General features: G+C 46.4%; 1 protein-coding gene across 3 annotated transcripts in view; it reads right to left on the reverse strand.

The window, feature by feature from the left end:
* Positions 1-16,785, reverse strand: part of LOC130362475 (protein unc-93 homolog A-like) — a 93,797-nt gene that overhangs the window by 56,496 nt on the left and 20,516 nt on the right. The window contains exon 1 of one of the 3 annotated variants that reach the window (XM_056567020.1): positions 12,439-12,600. The exons of 1 other annotated variant lie outside the window; for it this stretch is intronic. The gene's annotated coding sequence lies outside the window, so the exon portion shown is untranslated. Of the gene's footprint in view, positions 1-12,438; positions 12,601-16,785 lie in introns of those variants that run through there. One more of the 3 variants, XM_056567022.1, reaches the window with a different exon arrangement.

Below are 16,785 nucleotides of genomic sequence, written 5' to 3' on the forward strand. Positions count from 1 at the left end.
AGACATATGTACTCGACATATGATGGTTTCAACATATGATGGTTCTCCTGGAACCAATTAATATCATATGTTGAGGGACCACTGTACATTGTAGAGCTAGTGAAAGCAAAATATTTATCAAAGACAGCAGAACTTTATTAATATGTCAGGGTTAAATCATGTCTTTGATTCATACCGTATGGTTCCTTGTGTTTAGTACAAAGATCCAATAGGATTCTATGTTGAATTATTTGTGCTTCAAATCTCCACATCTAATATTGTTTTTAACCTTCTCAACAGCATTTATGCTTAACCCCTTAAGGACCAATACAAATAAACCTGTACGCCCCTGAAAGACCAGGCATGTTTTTTCAAATCGGGGATGTCTGTCTTTATTAGAGAATAACTCTGGTAATATTTTGCCAATCACGATAATTCTGACACTGTTTTTTTGTCACAAGTTGTCCTTCATGTACATAGTAAAAGTAAGCCGATATCATTTGTAGTTTTTTTTTTACATTGCAAAAAATCATGAAATAAAAAAAAAACGTAAGATTTTTTGCTATTTTAACACTTATAGGTTGCATATATTTATACTTACTGACCAAATAGTTTATGAAACTTATACTTTCAGATGTCTACTTTATTTTGACAGCATTTTTTTGTTTTTAATTCACATTTTAAATTAATAAGAAGCCTAACAATTTAACTTGAAATTTAGAAAATTTTAAAAATTTGAAAAGTACATTTTTTATGCAAGGTTTGCAGAAATATGAAGGTGGTAGAACATAGGAACACCCCCCAAATGACTCCATTTTAAAAACTAGACCCTTCAAGGTATTCGCTAGGGGGTACAGTGAGTATTTTAACACCATAGTTTTTTGGCAGGAATTATTACAAAGTCAGCGTTAAAAATTTGCAATTTGCATTTTTTCACAAATGCATCATTTGTGGGACATATTTTTTGTACATCACTTCTGATATTGCAAGAAATGCACCCTATATTTTATTAAGCTGCTCGGCCCATGTTTGGAAATATCCCCACTTAGGCCATATTTGGTTCCTTGGCCGTGTGGTAGGACCCAGAAGGAGAGGAGCGCCATTTGGCTTTCAGGGCATCCTTTTAGGCCGAATGGATTATAGGCCGCACTTCATGCCTGCAAAGGGTTTTAGCTGCCAGAACCATACAGAATCCCCACAAGTGACCCCATTTTGGAAACTACACCCCCTAAAGTATTCATCTAGACCAAAAGGGAGTACTTTGAGTCCTTTTTGTGTGGCTGGAATGGATACAAAATCAGTGAAAAAATTTAAATTTTCTTTTTTTTCACAATTGCATCATTTGTGGGACATATTTTTTGTACATAACATCTGAAAAGTAGAAAATGTGCCCCATATTTTATTACGCTGTTTGTCCCGTGTTCGGTAATACCCCCGCTTAGACCATATTTGGTTGCATGGCCACATGGTGGGACCCAAAAGGAGAGGAGCCCCATTTGGCTTTCAGGATTTCATTATACAAATTATGGGCTGCACTTCAACTTGCAAAGCATTCTGGCTGTCAGAACAATACCGCACCCCCAGAAGTGACCCCATTTTCGAAACTACGCCCCCTTAAGTATTCACCTAGGGCAAAAGTGAGTACATTGAGGCCTTATTGTGTGGCTAGAATTATTTCAAAGTCAGTGGAAAAAATTGAAATTGGCTTTTTTTCCCACAAATTCTTTATTTGTGGGACATAATTTTGGTAAGTCGCTTTGAAATGGAGGAAATACACCCCATATTTTATCACCCTGTTCGTCCAAGGCTGGGCAGTACCCCTACTTAGGCTATATCTGGTTGCTTGACCGCCTGGTAGGACCAAGAAGGAGAGGAGCGCCCTTTGGCTTTCAGGGGATCATTATATAAATAGTCCCCATTCATACTGCGTTTCTGCAGTACAGGTGCCCGTTGTCATGTCAAAAAAGGGATGCCAATGTATACTGGAGCAGTCTCATTCAGAAATAAATGGAGATGCTACAGTATACGTCAGCATCACTCTTTTTGACGTGATGCTGACGGATACCTCTAACACTGCAGAAACGCAGTATGAACGGGACGCAGTGTAGGGACACAGAGCACATCCGCGGCTTATTTCACACTGCGGATGCCCCTGACAGCAGTCACAAGGGGCGAGCTCAGTGTGTCCGCTCATGACTGCTGGCGGGAAATCCGCCGCTATGAGTGGACACACAAAGCTACCTAGCCGCAGCAGGGAGCTCATTATCGTGACTGCTGGCGGTCATCCACAGCATGTAATATGCTGCGGATGTGTGCCGTGTGATCCTACACATTATGCATTTTTATTTTTGATTATATTTATTTAATAAATTTATTTTAATTTTCTTTTTTTTACACTTTTTAAAATTTTTTTACACTTTTTTTTCGCTTTTTTTTTTACATTTATTGTCTTTACACTTTCTTTTTTACACTTTTATTTATTTTATATTTTTTTACACTTTTTTTAATGCTTTGGAATACTTAGTATTCCAAATCATTGCAGTTATATGCTGTCTGCCAGTTTTACACTAGCAGGCAGCATATCAGGGCGTGCCTCAGGCACGTCCTGTCAGGCAATAACCGGGGCAGACCTGGGGGTCCTAGTAAAGACCCCTGGCTGCCCAGGTAAGCAGCAGCACCCCGCGATAGTTGCGGGGTGCTACAAGAGAGAGACAGAGGGAGCCCCCTCCCTCTGTCAAAACTCCTTACAGCTCGCGGTCGCTTCCGACCTCGGCTGTAAGGGTTAAACTGCTGGGACCGAAGTTTTCTTCTGTCCCGGCAGTAACGCAGGCCCCTGCCCACCGGGGATCACACACAGCACCACGCGATCGCGCTGCCGGGTGCTGCAGGGGTGACAGAGGGAGCTCCCTCCCTCTGTCATAACACACAGCCAGCGGTCACTTCCGACCGCGGCTGTAAGGGTTAAAATGCCGGGACTGAAGTTTACTTCAGTCCCGGCATTGCGGCAGGGTCCTGGCTGTGTGTTGCAGCCGAGCCCCTGCTGCGATCTCATGGGTGCACTGGACAGCACCCACGAGAGCCATGGACAAGTATACACGTCCTAATGGCTGAATGTGCATTGTACTTGGCTGAATGAGTTGTAGTTTTGAAACAGCTGGAGGTTTGCCTCCCCCCCCCCCCCCCCCATGTGAATGTACAGGGTACAGGGTACACACAGGCAGGTTTACAGTAAGTTTTCTGCTTCAAGTTTGGGCTTTGGCAAATTTTTCACTGCAGCGGAAAACTCCTAGCGCGAAACTCACCGCAAACGCCCACTAGTGTGAATGTACCCTAAAAACTCTACACTACACTACACTAACACATAATAAAGGGGAAAACACTACATATACACCCCTTACACTGTCCCCCCCCCCCCCCCAATAAAAATGAAAAATGTATCGTACGGCAGTGTTTCCAAAACAGAGCCTCTAGCTGTTGCAAAACAACAACTCCCAGCATTTCAGGACAGCCACTGACTGTCCATGCATGGTGGGAGTTTAGCAACAGCTGGAAGCACCCTGTTTGGGAATCAGTGGTGTAGAATACCCCTATGTCCACCCCTATGCAATCCCTAATTTAGTCCTTACATGCGCATGGCGCTCTCTCACTTTGGAGCCCTGTCGTATTTCAAGGAAACAGTTTAGGGCCACATATGGGGTATTTCCGTTCTTGGGAGAATTTTCACTTTAGATTTTGGGGGGCTTTTTTCCTTTTACCCCTTATGAAAAGGAAAAATTGGGGGCTACACCAGCCTGTTAGTGTAAAAAAAATAAAAAAAAATTACACTAACATGCTGGTGTTGCCCCATACTTTTTATTTTCACAAGCCGTAAAAGCAAAAAAAAAATAAAAAATTTGTAACGCAATTTCTCCTGAGTACAGAAATACCCCATATGTGGGCGTAAAATGTTCTGCGGATGCACAACAAGGCTCAGGAGTGAGAGAGCACTATGTACATTTGAGGCCTAAATTGCTGATTTGCACAGGGGTGGCTGATTTTACAGAGGTTCTGACATAAACGCAAAAAAATAAATACTCACATGTTATCCCATTTTGGAAACTACACACCTCACGGAACGTAACAAGGGGTATAGTGAGCCTTAACACCCCACATGTGTTTGACGAATTTCATTAAAGTTGGACGTGAAAATGAAAAAACTAAAATTTTTCACTAAAATGCTGGTGTTACCCTAAATTTTTCATTTCACAAGGGAAAATAGGAAAAAAGCCCCCAAAATGTGTAACCCCATTTCTTCTGAGTAAGAAAATACCCCATATGTGGATGTAAAGTGCTCTGCTGGCGCACTACAATGCTCAGAAGAGAGGGAGCACCATTGGGATTTTGAAGAGAAAATTTGTCCGGAATTGAAGGCCACGTTTGTTTACAAAGCCCCCATAGCGCCAGAACAATGGACCCCCCCCACACATGTGACCCCATTTTGGAAACTACACCCCTCACAGAATGTAATAAGGGGTACAATGAGCATTTACGCCCCACATGTGTCTGACAGATTTTTGGAACAGTGATCAGTGAAAATGAAAAATTTATTTTTTCATTTGCACAGCCCACTGTTCCAAAGATTTATCAAATGCCAGTGGGGTGTAAATACTCACTGCACCCTTTATTAAATTCTGAGAGGGGTGTAGTTTCCAAAAAGGGGTCACATGTGGGGGGGTCCACTGTTCTGGCACCACGGGGGGCTTTGTAAACGCACATGGCCCCCGACTTCCATGCCAAACAAATTCTCTTTCAAAAAGCTCAATGGCGCTCCTTCTCTTCTGAGCATTGTAGTGCGCCAGCAGAGCACTTGACGTCCACACATGGTGTATTTCCATACTCAGAAGAAATGGGGTTACAAATTTTGGGGGTCATTTTCTCCTATTACCCCTTGTAAAAATGTAAAATTTGGGGAAAACTGCATTTTAGTGAACAAAAATATTTTTTTTCATTTACACATCCAACTTTCACAAAAAGTCGTCAAACACCTGTGGGGTGTTAAGGCTCACTGTACTACTTGTTACATTCCTTGAGGGGTGTAGTTTCCAAAATAGAATGCCATGTGTTTTTTTTGCTGTTCTGTCACCATAGGGGTTCCTAAATGCGACATGCCCCCCAAAAACCATTTCAGCAAAATTTGCTTTCCAAAAGCCAAATGTGACTCCTTCTCTTCTGAGCATTGTAGTTCGCCCACAGAGCATTTTATGTCCTAACATGGGGTATTTATATACTCAGAAGAAATGGAGTTACAAATTTTTGGGGGCATTTTCTCCCATTACCCTTTGTAAAAAGGATACATTTGGGGGGAAAACTGCACGTTATTGGGGGTGTAGTTTCCAAAATGGTATGCCATGTGGGGGTTTTCTTCTGTTCTTGCACCATAGGGACTTCCTAAATGTGACATGCCCCCAAAAACCATTTCAGCAAAATTCACTCTCCAAAATCCCATTGTTGCTCCTTCCTTTCTGAGCCCTCTACTGCGCCCGCCGAACACTTGACATACACTTATGAGGTATTTCCTTACTCAAGAGAAATTGGGTTACAAATTTTGGGGGGCTTTTTCTTCTATTACCCCTTGTAATAATTCAAAAACTGGGTCTACAAGAACATGTGTAAAAAATGAAAATTTAGAATTTTCTCCTTCACTTTGCTGCTATTCCTGTGAAACACCTAAAGGGTTAACAAACTTTCTGAATGTCATTTTGAATACTTTGAGGGGTGCAGTTTTTATAATGGAGTCATTTATGGGGTATTTTTTTTTAATAAGAAAGCCCTTCAAATCCACTTCGCACCCCTACCCTTCAATTCCCTGGTTGAACTTGATGGACATATGGACCGTACTAACTATGTAACTATGTAACTGGTCCCTGAAAAATTCTGATTTTGAAAATTTTGTGAAAAATTGGAAAATTGCTGCTGAACTTTGACGCCCTCTGATGTCTTCCAAAAGTAAAAACATGTCAACTTTATGATGAAAATATAAAGTAGACATGTTGTATATGTGAATCAATATATCATTTATTTGGAATGTCTGTTTTCCTTACATGCAGAGAGCTTCAAAGTTAGAAAAATGCAAAATTTTCATCTTTTTCATCACATTTTGGAATTTTTCACCAAGAAATGATTCAAGTATTGGCAAAAATTTACCACTAACATAAAGTAGAATATGTCACGAAAAAACTGTCTCGGAATCAGAATGAAAGGTAAAAGGATCCCAGAATTATCAATGCTTAAAGTGACAGTGGTCAGATGTGCAAATAATGGCCGGGTCCTTAAGGTATAAATGGGCTGGGTCCTTAAGGGGTTAGATGGGGTTCGTGACCCCATCTAAAACTGTGACCTACGAAGTCGGGGTTGTATAATGACTCATGTATGCAGTTATATTAGGCCGTGGTACTTCTGCAGATGGGGAAGAAACTCCAGCTGAATATGTACCTCTCCCTGTCATATGAGATAACCATTGAAAACAATGAGGGGCAAAATGAAAATGTGGGTCCACCTGAAATGTGTAGTGATGACCTTTTTCCTTTGCAGGTGTTAGATGGGGAAGAAGAATTTTCCCTAACCTGCCAACAGTTCTTAGATCTAGAAGTGTCTCGGGGTAACTTTGGGACTGAGCAATTGAGAGACCCCACTCTGGGAACTGTACGGGTAAACGTCACTGTAGTAAATGGAGTACCACAGGAACCAGAAGCTGACCAGAAATGTCCACATTTTGCCATGAATGGGGATCTCGTGTATTGGATCACCAAAGTTAAAAATCTAATTGTGGAACAGCTTCTGGTGCCTAAAGCATACCTCCGCATGGTGCTGGACATAGCTCACAACCATGTGTTTGGGGGGCATTTGGGTGCACAAAACACAAGAGGGTCCTCCAAAGGTTTTTTTGGCCTGGGGTGTATGAAGAAGTGAAAAGGTACTGAGAGTCATGCCCCACATGCCAATTAAGTGCCCCAACACCACACTTCCATAGCCCCTTGGTGCCACTTCCCATTATTGAAGTACCCTTAGAGAGAATTGCCATGGATCTGGTAGGGCCCATTGTCAAATCTGCTAGGGAACACCAATACATATTGGTGGCATTGGATTATGCTACCCGGTACCCGGAGGCGGTACCCTTAAGAAATATGGCCTCCAAAAGTATCGCTAGGGGATTGTTTTACATGTTCTCTTGCACAGGGATCCCTAAAGAAATCCTTACTGACCAGGGTATGCCCTTTATGTCAAAGGTCATAAAAGAACTATGTAAGTTGTTAAAAATCACTAACATCCGTACCTCAGTGTACCACCCTCAAACGGACAGGTTAGTAGAGAGCTTTAATAAAACCCTAAAACATATGCTAAAAAATGTAGTAGAAAGGGGTGGCCTGGACTGGGACTGCCTATTACCCTACCTCATGTTCTCAGGGAGGTGCCCCAGGCGTCTACAGGGTTTTTGCCCTTTAAGTTAGTCTATGACCGGCATCCAAGGGGTTTATTAGATGTTGCCAAAGAAACCTGGGAGACTGAGGCTACCCCATATAAAAGTATTATTGAACATGTGGCCCAGATGGAGGACCGGATAGCGATGGTGATGTCTATATTCAAAGAGCATCTGCAGAGAACTCAAGAGGCCCAGAGCAAAATTTATAACAGATCTGCCAGGATGAGGGCCTTCAATCCTGGGGACTGGGTCCTGGTTTTAGTGCAGAACATTGAAAGTAAGTTTCTAGCAAAGTGGCTGGGTCCCTATGAGTTGTAGAAAAGATGATTGAGGTGAATTGCAAGGTCCATCAACCAGACAGGAGAAAACCCTTCCAGGTTTACCACATAAATCTGATCAAGCCATGGAAAGATCGCAAGGCCTCCCAGATTGAGGTTAAAGATGTAGTGCAACCAGTTCCCCCAATAACAATAGGTGAGACATTGCCAGTGCATCCGAAGCAGGAGGTGAAGGAATTCCTGCAGGAAAACAGACACAAGTTTACTGACCTACCGGGCCGTACTAAAGAAACACCATATTAAAACTAAGCCTCACAGTAAAATAAACCTAAAGCCATACAGGATTCCAGAAGCGCGTAGGGAGGCAGGGTCCTCTGAGGTCAAGCGCATGCTTGAATTAGGTGTCATTGAGGAATCTACTAGTGAATGGTCAAGTCCCATTGTGCTAATCCCAAAGCCCAATGGGACTTGGAGTTTCTGTAATGACTTCAGAAAATTAAATGAGGTCTAAAAATTCGATGCATACCCCATGCCCCGGGTAGATGAACTTATTGAGAGGCTTGGGAGGGCAAGGTACATCACAACACTTGACCTTACAAAGGGTTATTGGCAGATACCGTTATCTGAGGAGTCTAAAGAGAAGACAGCATTTTCCACTCCAGAAGGCCTGTTTCAGTATGTTGTGATGCCATTTGGGTTACATGGGGCCCCTGCTACATTTCAGAGGCTGAGGATCTAATATTGAGACCACCCTGGACAATGTGGTAATTTTTTCATCTGACTAGAAAAGTCCCCTCTGTAAGGTACAGGCTGTGTCAGACGCCATCAGTGATGCAGGCTTAACCATAAACCCTGAGAAGTGTGCAGTGGGTCTAGAGGAAGCAAAACACCTTGGTTAAAATATTGGTAGAAGGCTGGAAAAACCCCAGATCAATAAGATTGAGTTGACACAGAACTGGCCTAGGCCATTAACTAAGAAACAGGTGAGGGCCTTCCTTGGCATAACCGGGTACTATCGTCGGTTCGTGCCCAACTTTGCCTCAATTGCTACACCATTGACAGAATTAATAAAGGGCGGTAAATCAGTAATGGTGAAGTGGACTCCAGAGGCAGAAAAGGCTTTTCAGAGCCTAAAATCTGCCCTCTGTGAACAGCCATTGCTTGTTTCCCCAGATTTCAGCAAACAGTTTCTGGTCCAGATGGATGCTTCTGATACAGGTTTTAGAGCAGTCCTGTCACAAGTGGTAAATGGGGAAGAACACCCAGTAATGTACCTGAGTAGGAAACTGACCCCAGCCGAGAAAAATTATGCCAGAGTGGAAAGAGAGTGTCTTGCAGTCAAGTGGGCATTGGAGTACCTGAAATATTATCTGCTGGGTAGAGAATTTGTGTTAGTGACAGACCATGCTCCTCTGGCCTGGATGAAACAATATAAAGAGAGAAATACAAGAGTGCAGATGGTTTCTCTCTATACAAAATGTAAGTTTTAAGTGGAACATAGACCGGGAAAATGTGGATGCATTGTCCAGGGTGTACTGTGTGGTCACTAAAAATCCCCAGACCTCTGGTCTGAAGAAGAGGGGGGGGGGATATGTGGGAAAGTGTATGGGAAAGTGGTGGATGGGGTGAATATTTTGCCTGGTTTCCTCAGCCAGGCACGATAAAGGAAATCCAGAAGGTTATATGCTGCTAGAGCTCTTTTGTTTAAGTTACATGGGCTAGATTTCCTGGACTGGAGAACCGGTTGGAAGTGGGAGTTCTCCAGTCCACTCCCCTAGTCCACTACGGGTTTCCCTACTCCATTTTGCTAGGGAGGAAGCATCTGTTTTCCTGCAGGAATTCCTTCACCTCCTGCTTCGGGTGCACTGGCAATGTCTCACCTATTGTTACTGGGGGAACTGGTTGCACTACATCTTTAACCTCAATCTGGGAGGCCACCAAAGCCTCACGATCTTTCCATGGCTTGATCAGGTTTACCTGGAAATGTTTTCTCCTGTCTGGTTGATGGACCTTGTAAGGGCTGTTCGGGTTTGAGTGCTAGAGAGACTGAGATGAGAATCAGCCACAGGCAGAACTGCAGCTCAAACCTACCAAGGCTGAACCCTACTCTATGGACATTTTGTGAGTTTGCTTGGTCCCAGACATTAGGCCCACAGTTGGATAGTGAGGTATCCTGATTTTTAATTAGAGGCGGACAGGCGTAAGTTTTGTTGTTTTGTGTGCACTGTGCTTTGTGCCTAAAATCATTTAAATAAACATCCTCTTGGACGTTTGAAACCTGCTGCGTCTGTGAATTCAGTCATTGCCAACCCCACCACTTGAGCTGTTCCCTACACCTGACATATTAATAAAGTTATGCTGTCTTTGATAACTACATGGCTTTCACTAGCTCTACAAGATACCTTCAATTCAGCATCTTTGACATAGAATCCAGTCTCCAGGTCTTATCTACCGGTTTTATTTTCCATGTTTTGTATGTTGCGGACTTGTGACCAGTTGTAACTACCATATAAACCTTTATGTGTGTATATTTGTTATGACATGATTAAGGATCCAGTCTGATCCGAAACACGTTGGAGATTGCTCCTGTGTGTATCCATTTGATCCGACAAAGAGCACCTGATTTTACTCCACATAGTGGACATTGTTTCCTAATTTACAAATCTGTTTAACTTCTGGAGCCAGTTGATATGAAAAAAATTAAATTAATTTAAATGGAGTATAAATTTAACCCTTTGTGTCCTGACCTGTTTCCCTGACTTTCACTGTTTTGTGTATTGTTTTGACTTGTGATGCCCCTGCACTTTAGTCCAGCGTAGGGACCGTTGCCTTGTTGAGAGTCTGCTACCTTGGGTGGATTGTCACGGGACAGTGGTTAGCAGGGCCTCACTTTTCCCTGTCTTCCCTGTCTGAAATCACACCTATACCTACAGGATTCCTATTTACCGGCTCCCACCCCTTACCTACTTACTCTTCCTCTGCAGGGCACCAAGGGAGGCATTGTTTAGGGCACAAAGGTTAAGTAAAAGGAGAGAAGGGTGCTGGAAAACTATGGAGCCTAAGATGATTCTACATAAACAAGTCACAGTCTGAGCCAGATAGAGGAGAAAAGTAAAGAGAATGACTCCAAGAGTCACATGTAAGTCACTGGATGTAACTGCCGTGTAAACACTTATACATAGTTACATAGTAACTATGGTTAATACAAATAGACATAGAAACATAGAATGTGTCAGCAGATAAAAACCATTTGGCCCCTCTAGTCTGCCCAATAATCTGAATCCTATCAATAGTCCCTGGCCCTATCCTACATGAAGGATAGCCTTATGCTTATCCCATGCATGTTTAAACCCCTTCACTGTATTTGCAGCAAACACTTCTGCAGGAAGGCTATTCCATGCAACCACTACTCTCTCAGTAAAGTAATACTTCCTGATATTACTGCATAAACCTTTGCCCTTCTAATTTAAAACTATATCCTCTTGTGGTAGTTTTTCTTCTTTTAAATATGCCCGTGTTGATTCCCCTTATGTATTTAAAAGTATCTATCATATCCCCTCTGTCTCTTCTTTCTACCAAGTTATACATGTTAAGGTCCTTTTAACCTTTCCTGGTAAGTTTTATCCTGCAATGTTCATTAGGTTTAACCAAGGATAAGAGGAGATAGATGAACGGAAGGAGTATGGGCAGATTAGAGGGAAGGAATGTTATTCTATATTTCTGCATGCACAGTAATATTATTTTGTTCTAAGATTTGGAGCAAATGGAGCGGGGGGAACCCCTGGGGTAGTAGCGCCTTGATGGTGGATTTAGTGGCCTTTCCATATGGAATATGGGGTAATTTGGGTTACAGGAGGGATGGCAAGGTAATGGGGGTATAAGGGGTTAATTTACTACTGCCCCTTTAAGGAACGGCAGCAGGTGGCCTGAGAGTGGGGTGACAGGGAGGTCATCTGGAGGGGAGGGGGGGAGTGTATTTAAGGGGTTGCTAATGGGGAGGGTACTCACTAGTCGGCGTGTGGAAGCAGGAAGAAGGTGCCATGTCGTCCCTGCATGATTTATTCTCCCGCCTCCGGACTGCTGTGGCCACTCATGGGGATGCTTGGGTGCAGGAGCAGGTACAGAGGGTGCAGGGGAGTGGGAGAGGGGTGCAGGTGGACCCCCTCCCTGGCTTGCGGCTCGGGTCCCGCAGGTCCAGGGCTCTGGAGCGTTTGAGTCCCGAGCCCACTCCCTGCACCAGGCGGCGGTGTTAGAACCCTGTGCGGTCCTCTCGGAAGCCAGCGGCGGTTGCGCTCGGGTGTACATCTGGGCCGGCTTCCCGAAGGTCTGCGGCAGGGTGTATGGTAGCTGCTACAGGAGCAGGGGTGGAAGCCGGTCCCTCGGCTCCTTCCCTACAGCGCAGCCCGGGTGGTGGTGCGGCCATCACGGAGGAGGAGACGGGCTGGAGGACATCGAGGCATGGGGTCGGAGGTGAATGGGGGGTGACCAGAGCTGGGAGTGTTGCCGGCCCCCCTACTAGGTCTGCGGCAGCTTCCACATCTGCCCGGCGTGGATCCCGGCTGGAGGAGGTGTCAGGGGCTTCCTGTATTGCGGCCTGTCAGGTTAGAGTGGTGGAGGCGGGGCCGGCCCAGGCTAGTCCTGGGTCGGGCTCCAGATGGCTTTCTGGGGCCAATGCAGTGAGGAATGAGCGGCCCAGAGACAGCAAAGACACAGCTGGCTCACCTTCTCATGGGGGGAGTGCAGCTCCACAGCAGAGTTCCCTGGAAACAGGAGCAGTCAGGTCACATCGGAGGTCCTCTCTTTCCACTGCTACCAGCGTCTCCTTGCCAGGCAGAGATGATAGATTTGCTAGAGGACTGCAGGATCCTGTGTGTTCTAGTGAGAGGAGTGCTCCACCTGGTGGTAGGAATCGGCATTGCAGGCCTGGTGCTGCAGCTGGGGACTGTTCTCCTGATGCTTTTTTCCTATCTGATTTTGATGCAGATGCTGAAGAGGAGCTGGCGGAGCCGGATCAGATGGCAGCCCGTGAGGGGGGCAGTCGGCGGCGGGAGTCTGGAGCGGACTTGGCGGAACCTTCCGGTGGTCCTTCGTCAGCTTTGGATGGCGGGAGAGCGGCCGGCGGTTCCAGGGAGTGGACGCCCGTGACTGCGGCTGCTGGGGCATCGACTTCAGGTCAGCCTGGTGAGTCCACTGGGGTTATGGGGCAGGGGTCGGTTTCTGTTAATGTGGCAGGGGATGGGGGGTTGCGGGATTTACTTGCGCAGCTGTTAGGTGTGTTGTCTGGGCATCCTGGGGGGTTAGCGGGGAGGTGTCCCCAGTTCCAGTGTGGGTTACTCCAGCGGCTGGTGTGCAGGTGATGGCGCCGTTGGGGGGGATGTTGGCTGCTTCATCGGGGGGGGCAGGTGGTGGCTCCGGCAGCTGGTGGAGGTGTGGCGGGGACTGCAGTGGCAGCTAAGGCGGTAGTTGAGGATGTGCGTATGGCAGATTCCACGAAGGGAGAAGTTTACGTTTGTTTTGAGGGGCCGTTGGGGGCTCACTTGAAACCGGAGGTGAAGGAGAAGATCTGGAAGGACGAGTATGTCGAGATCTTCTCCTTGCTTCCATTGGAGAAATTTAACCTAGATAGGAAAAAGCCGGAGGAGAGGAAGAAGGAGGAGGAAGAGAAGCGGCGGTATCGGCTGATGCAGGCTTTTTCTATATTGGCGAGTGTTATTGGGGAGAAGGCGCCTGAACATTGTTCGGTGCTTTTCTGCTATTTTGATTCCATTGGGGAGGCATATAGGGTGTATGGGGGAGTGGCTTGGCTGCGTTATGATGAACATTTTCGTCAGCACAAGGCAGTTCAGCCTTCCTTGAGGTGGAATCATAAGGACATCAGTTTATGGATGAGCCTTATAGACGCTCCTCGTGGGGGGGTCTTAGCCCTTTCAAGGGGCGGCCGGCGGTTTCTCAGCAGCCGAACAGTTGGTTGGTTCGCTAAGTGGCCTGGTGCCTAAGAAGGAGTCAGGCAAGTTCAGATAAATACATCATTTGTCTTACCCGGCTGGGGCTTTGTTGATTGATGGGATTGCAGAGGGGGTTTGTACGGTGTCCTATACTCCCTTTGATGCAGCGGTGCGGTGGGTTCGCAAGTTTGGACAGGGGGCGTTGTTGGCCAAGACGGATGTGGAATCGGCTTTCCGTTTGTTGCCAGTCCATCCGACTAGTTTCCGTTTTTTGGGGGATTCGTTGGGGGGTTAGTATTATATTGATTGTTGTTTGCCGTTGGGCTGTTAGATTTCGTATTTTGAGGCTTTCAGTTGTTTTTTGGAATGGGTGATGCGGCAGGAGGCCGGTTGGTCCTCGGTGCTGCATTACCTGTATGACTTTCTTTTTTGGGGGCCAAAGGGCTCTCAGATTTGTTCGGTCTTGTTGCATACTATGGAGGTGGTTGCGCAGCGTTTTGGGGTCCCGCTGGCTCCAGATAAGACGGAAGGCCCATCTACGGTGGTAAAGTTCTTAGGGATAGTGATTGACTCGGATCGGATGAAGTGTCGCTTGCCTGAGGACAAGTTGGTGAATCTGAGGCAGTGTGTACAGCAGTGTCGTTGTTGTAAGTAGGAACCTTTTGAGGGAGGTTCAGTCGTTGTTGGGGAAATTTAATTTTGCCTGTAGGATTTTACCAATGGGCAGGGTTTTTTGTAGGCGTTTGTCCTTGGCCACTGCAGGGGTGTCGGTTCCGCATCACTACGTTCGCCTGTCTGGGGAAGTGCGGGCGGACTTGGAGGTGTGGGATTCCTTTTTGTCTGTTTACAACGGCAGGTCCCTGTGGATGGCGGAGGTGGTTAATGATGCTGAGCAAGACTTGTTTACCGATGCGTCCGGTTTGGTAGGTTATGGGGCGTTTTTTCAAGGGGAGTGGAGTGCGGCAGAGTGGCCGGACTCTTGGCAGGAGGTGGGTTTGGTGGCTAATTTAGTTGTGAAAGAGCTGTTCCCTATTGTGGTGGCAACGGAAATTTAGGGGGATCGGTTGAGGGATAGGAGGGCCCGTTTTCATTGTGATAACATGGGAGCGGTCCACGCGATCAATCATCAGATCTCTAGTTTCCCCGCCTGTGTTGTGCTTGCTTCGGCATCTGGTTTTGGGGGGCTTGCTATTGAATGCGCAGTTGGTGGTGGTGCATATTCCAGGTGTTGTCAACTCGGTCGCTGATTCTCTCTCTCGTTAACAGTGGGACAGGTTTCGCATCCTGGCACCGGAGGCGGAGCGGTGCAGGATCCCTTGCACCGATCAGCTGGGAAGCGTGGTTTGGGAGCAGCGGCACAGTTGATCAGAAGGTCGTTGAGTGCTTGCACTTGGTCTGTGTATTCGAAGGTTTGGTGTGAATGGGAGGTGTTGCTGCAAAGGGTGGATGAGTGTGTTGGTTTAGAGGATTGGGTGGCTGTGGTGCTGTACTTTGTGGGTATGCTGTTTGAGTCGGGGGTGTCGGTTTCGGGTGTCGCGCCACATGTCAGCGCTGGCGTTTTGGTTTTAGTTACAGGGCCTAGGGGATGCGACTAAGCATTTTTTAGTGCATCGCACCCTGCAGGGATATCGGAGGGGTGGGACTCCACCTGATAGGTGTCGCCCAGTTTCTTTTGATTTGTTGGTTTTTTTGGTGAAGTGTGTAGGGTGTGAGTGCACTGATGATTATGAAGTACTGTTGTTTCGGGTCGCCTTTGTTTTGGCCTTTTTTGGGACCTTTCAGATTTCCAAATTGGTGGCTCGGAGTCGGTCGGTGGTTGGGGGTTTGTTATTCGGGGATGTGGTGGTGCAGGCAGAGGGTGTGCATTGTTTTTTGCGCTGGTCTAAAACTGACCAGAGAGGTCGGGGTTGTTGGGTGGTTTTAGGGAAATTGCCGGGGTCGTTGGTGTGCCCGGTGCGATGTGTGTGTGCATTTTTGTCAGTGCGGCCGGAGGGTGTGGGTTCTTTGCTGGTGCATAGGGATGGGTCTTCTCTCTCACATTTTCAGTTTGTGTCGGTTTTTCGCAGGTGTTTGGTGGCGAAGGGGTTGTCACCGGGGGATTACAGTTCTCATTCGTTTCGGATCGTTGCTGCTACTGAGGCAGCCCGGTGGGGGATGGGTGAGAAGTGATTCGGCGGATAGGGCGCTGGGAGTCTGCTCGTTTTCGTCTGTATGTCCGTCTGCATTTGTTATGAGTGTCTTGTGGGGGGTGGTTATTTTCTATGCTTTTCCTGTTTTTGTGTTTTTCAGGTCGCGGAAGGTGTTTGGTGTGGATTCTCGGCAACTTCTATGTCCGTCGGGGTGCAGTTCGGACTGCTGTAAGGTGGGATGGTAGACAGCTGGGTTTTTCGAGGGACTTGGCAGTGTTGTATTGGATCGGGACTGGTGGCATGCTGTGGGGTAGGGTGCTCCTTGAGGTGCAGTTTCACACTTCTTTAGACTGCCCCCCGGACATATTGGTGGTGCATGCGGGGGGTAACGATTTGGGCCCTCAGTCAGCTCGGGAGTTGATTAGGGATATTAAACTAGACATTTTGAGATTACAGTCTACCTTTCCAGGTCTGCTATTTGTGTGGTCCGACGTGGTGGCACGGCAGGTGTCGGTGCTTCGGCTGAATAAGGCTTGGGTTAAACTGAACAAAGAGGTGGGTCGCTTTGTTCGTTGCAATGGGGGAATAGTGGTGCGCCACACTGACCTGGAGGGGGAGCCCGGGGAATTTTTGGATCCAGACGGTATACATTTGAACGATATCGGGATGGACTTGTTGGCGTTGGCTTTGCAAGGGGGTATTGAGATTGCTTTGAGTGTGTGGCGGGATGAAAGTTAGTAAGGTGTCACTATCTTTCATCTGTGGCGTGTGAAAGAGTCCCGGGGAGGTAGTAGTTTGAAAAATAAATGTTTGAGATTGTTCAATTGGGCCTCCTGGTGGTAGCTCTGGGCTCAGGAATTTGAAGGATGGTGCAGAAGGTTATCTGGGTGCCCCTGGGCCAGGTAGTCGTGGCCAGGGGTAAGAGCATGGTGCACAAGTCTGATTGGGGGAGGGGTGTGCCCTCCAGTGAACTTTGGTTATGTTTATATCTATAA

Source organism: Hyla sarda, chromosome 3, assembly GCF_029499605.1.
Source record: "Hyla sarda isolate aHylSar1 chromosome 3, aHylSar1.hap1, whole genome shotgun sequence".
Taxonomy (NCBI): Eukaryota; Metazoa; Chordata; class Amphibia; order Anura; family Hylidae; genus Hyla; species Hyla sarda.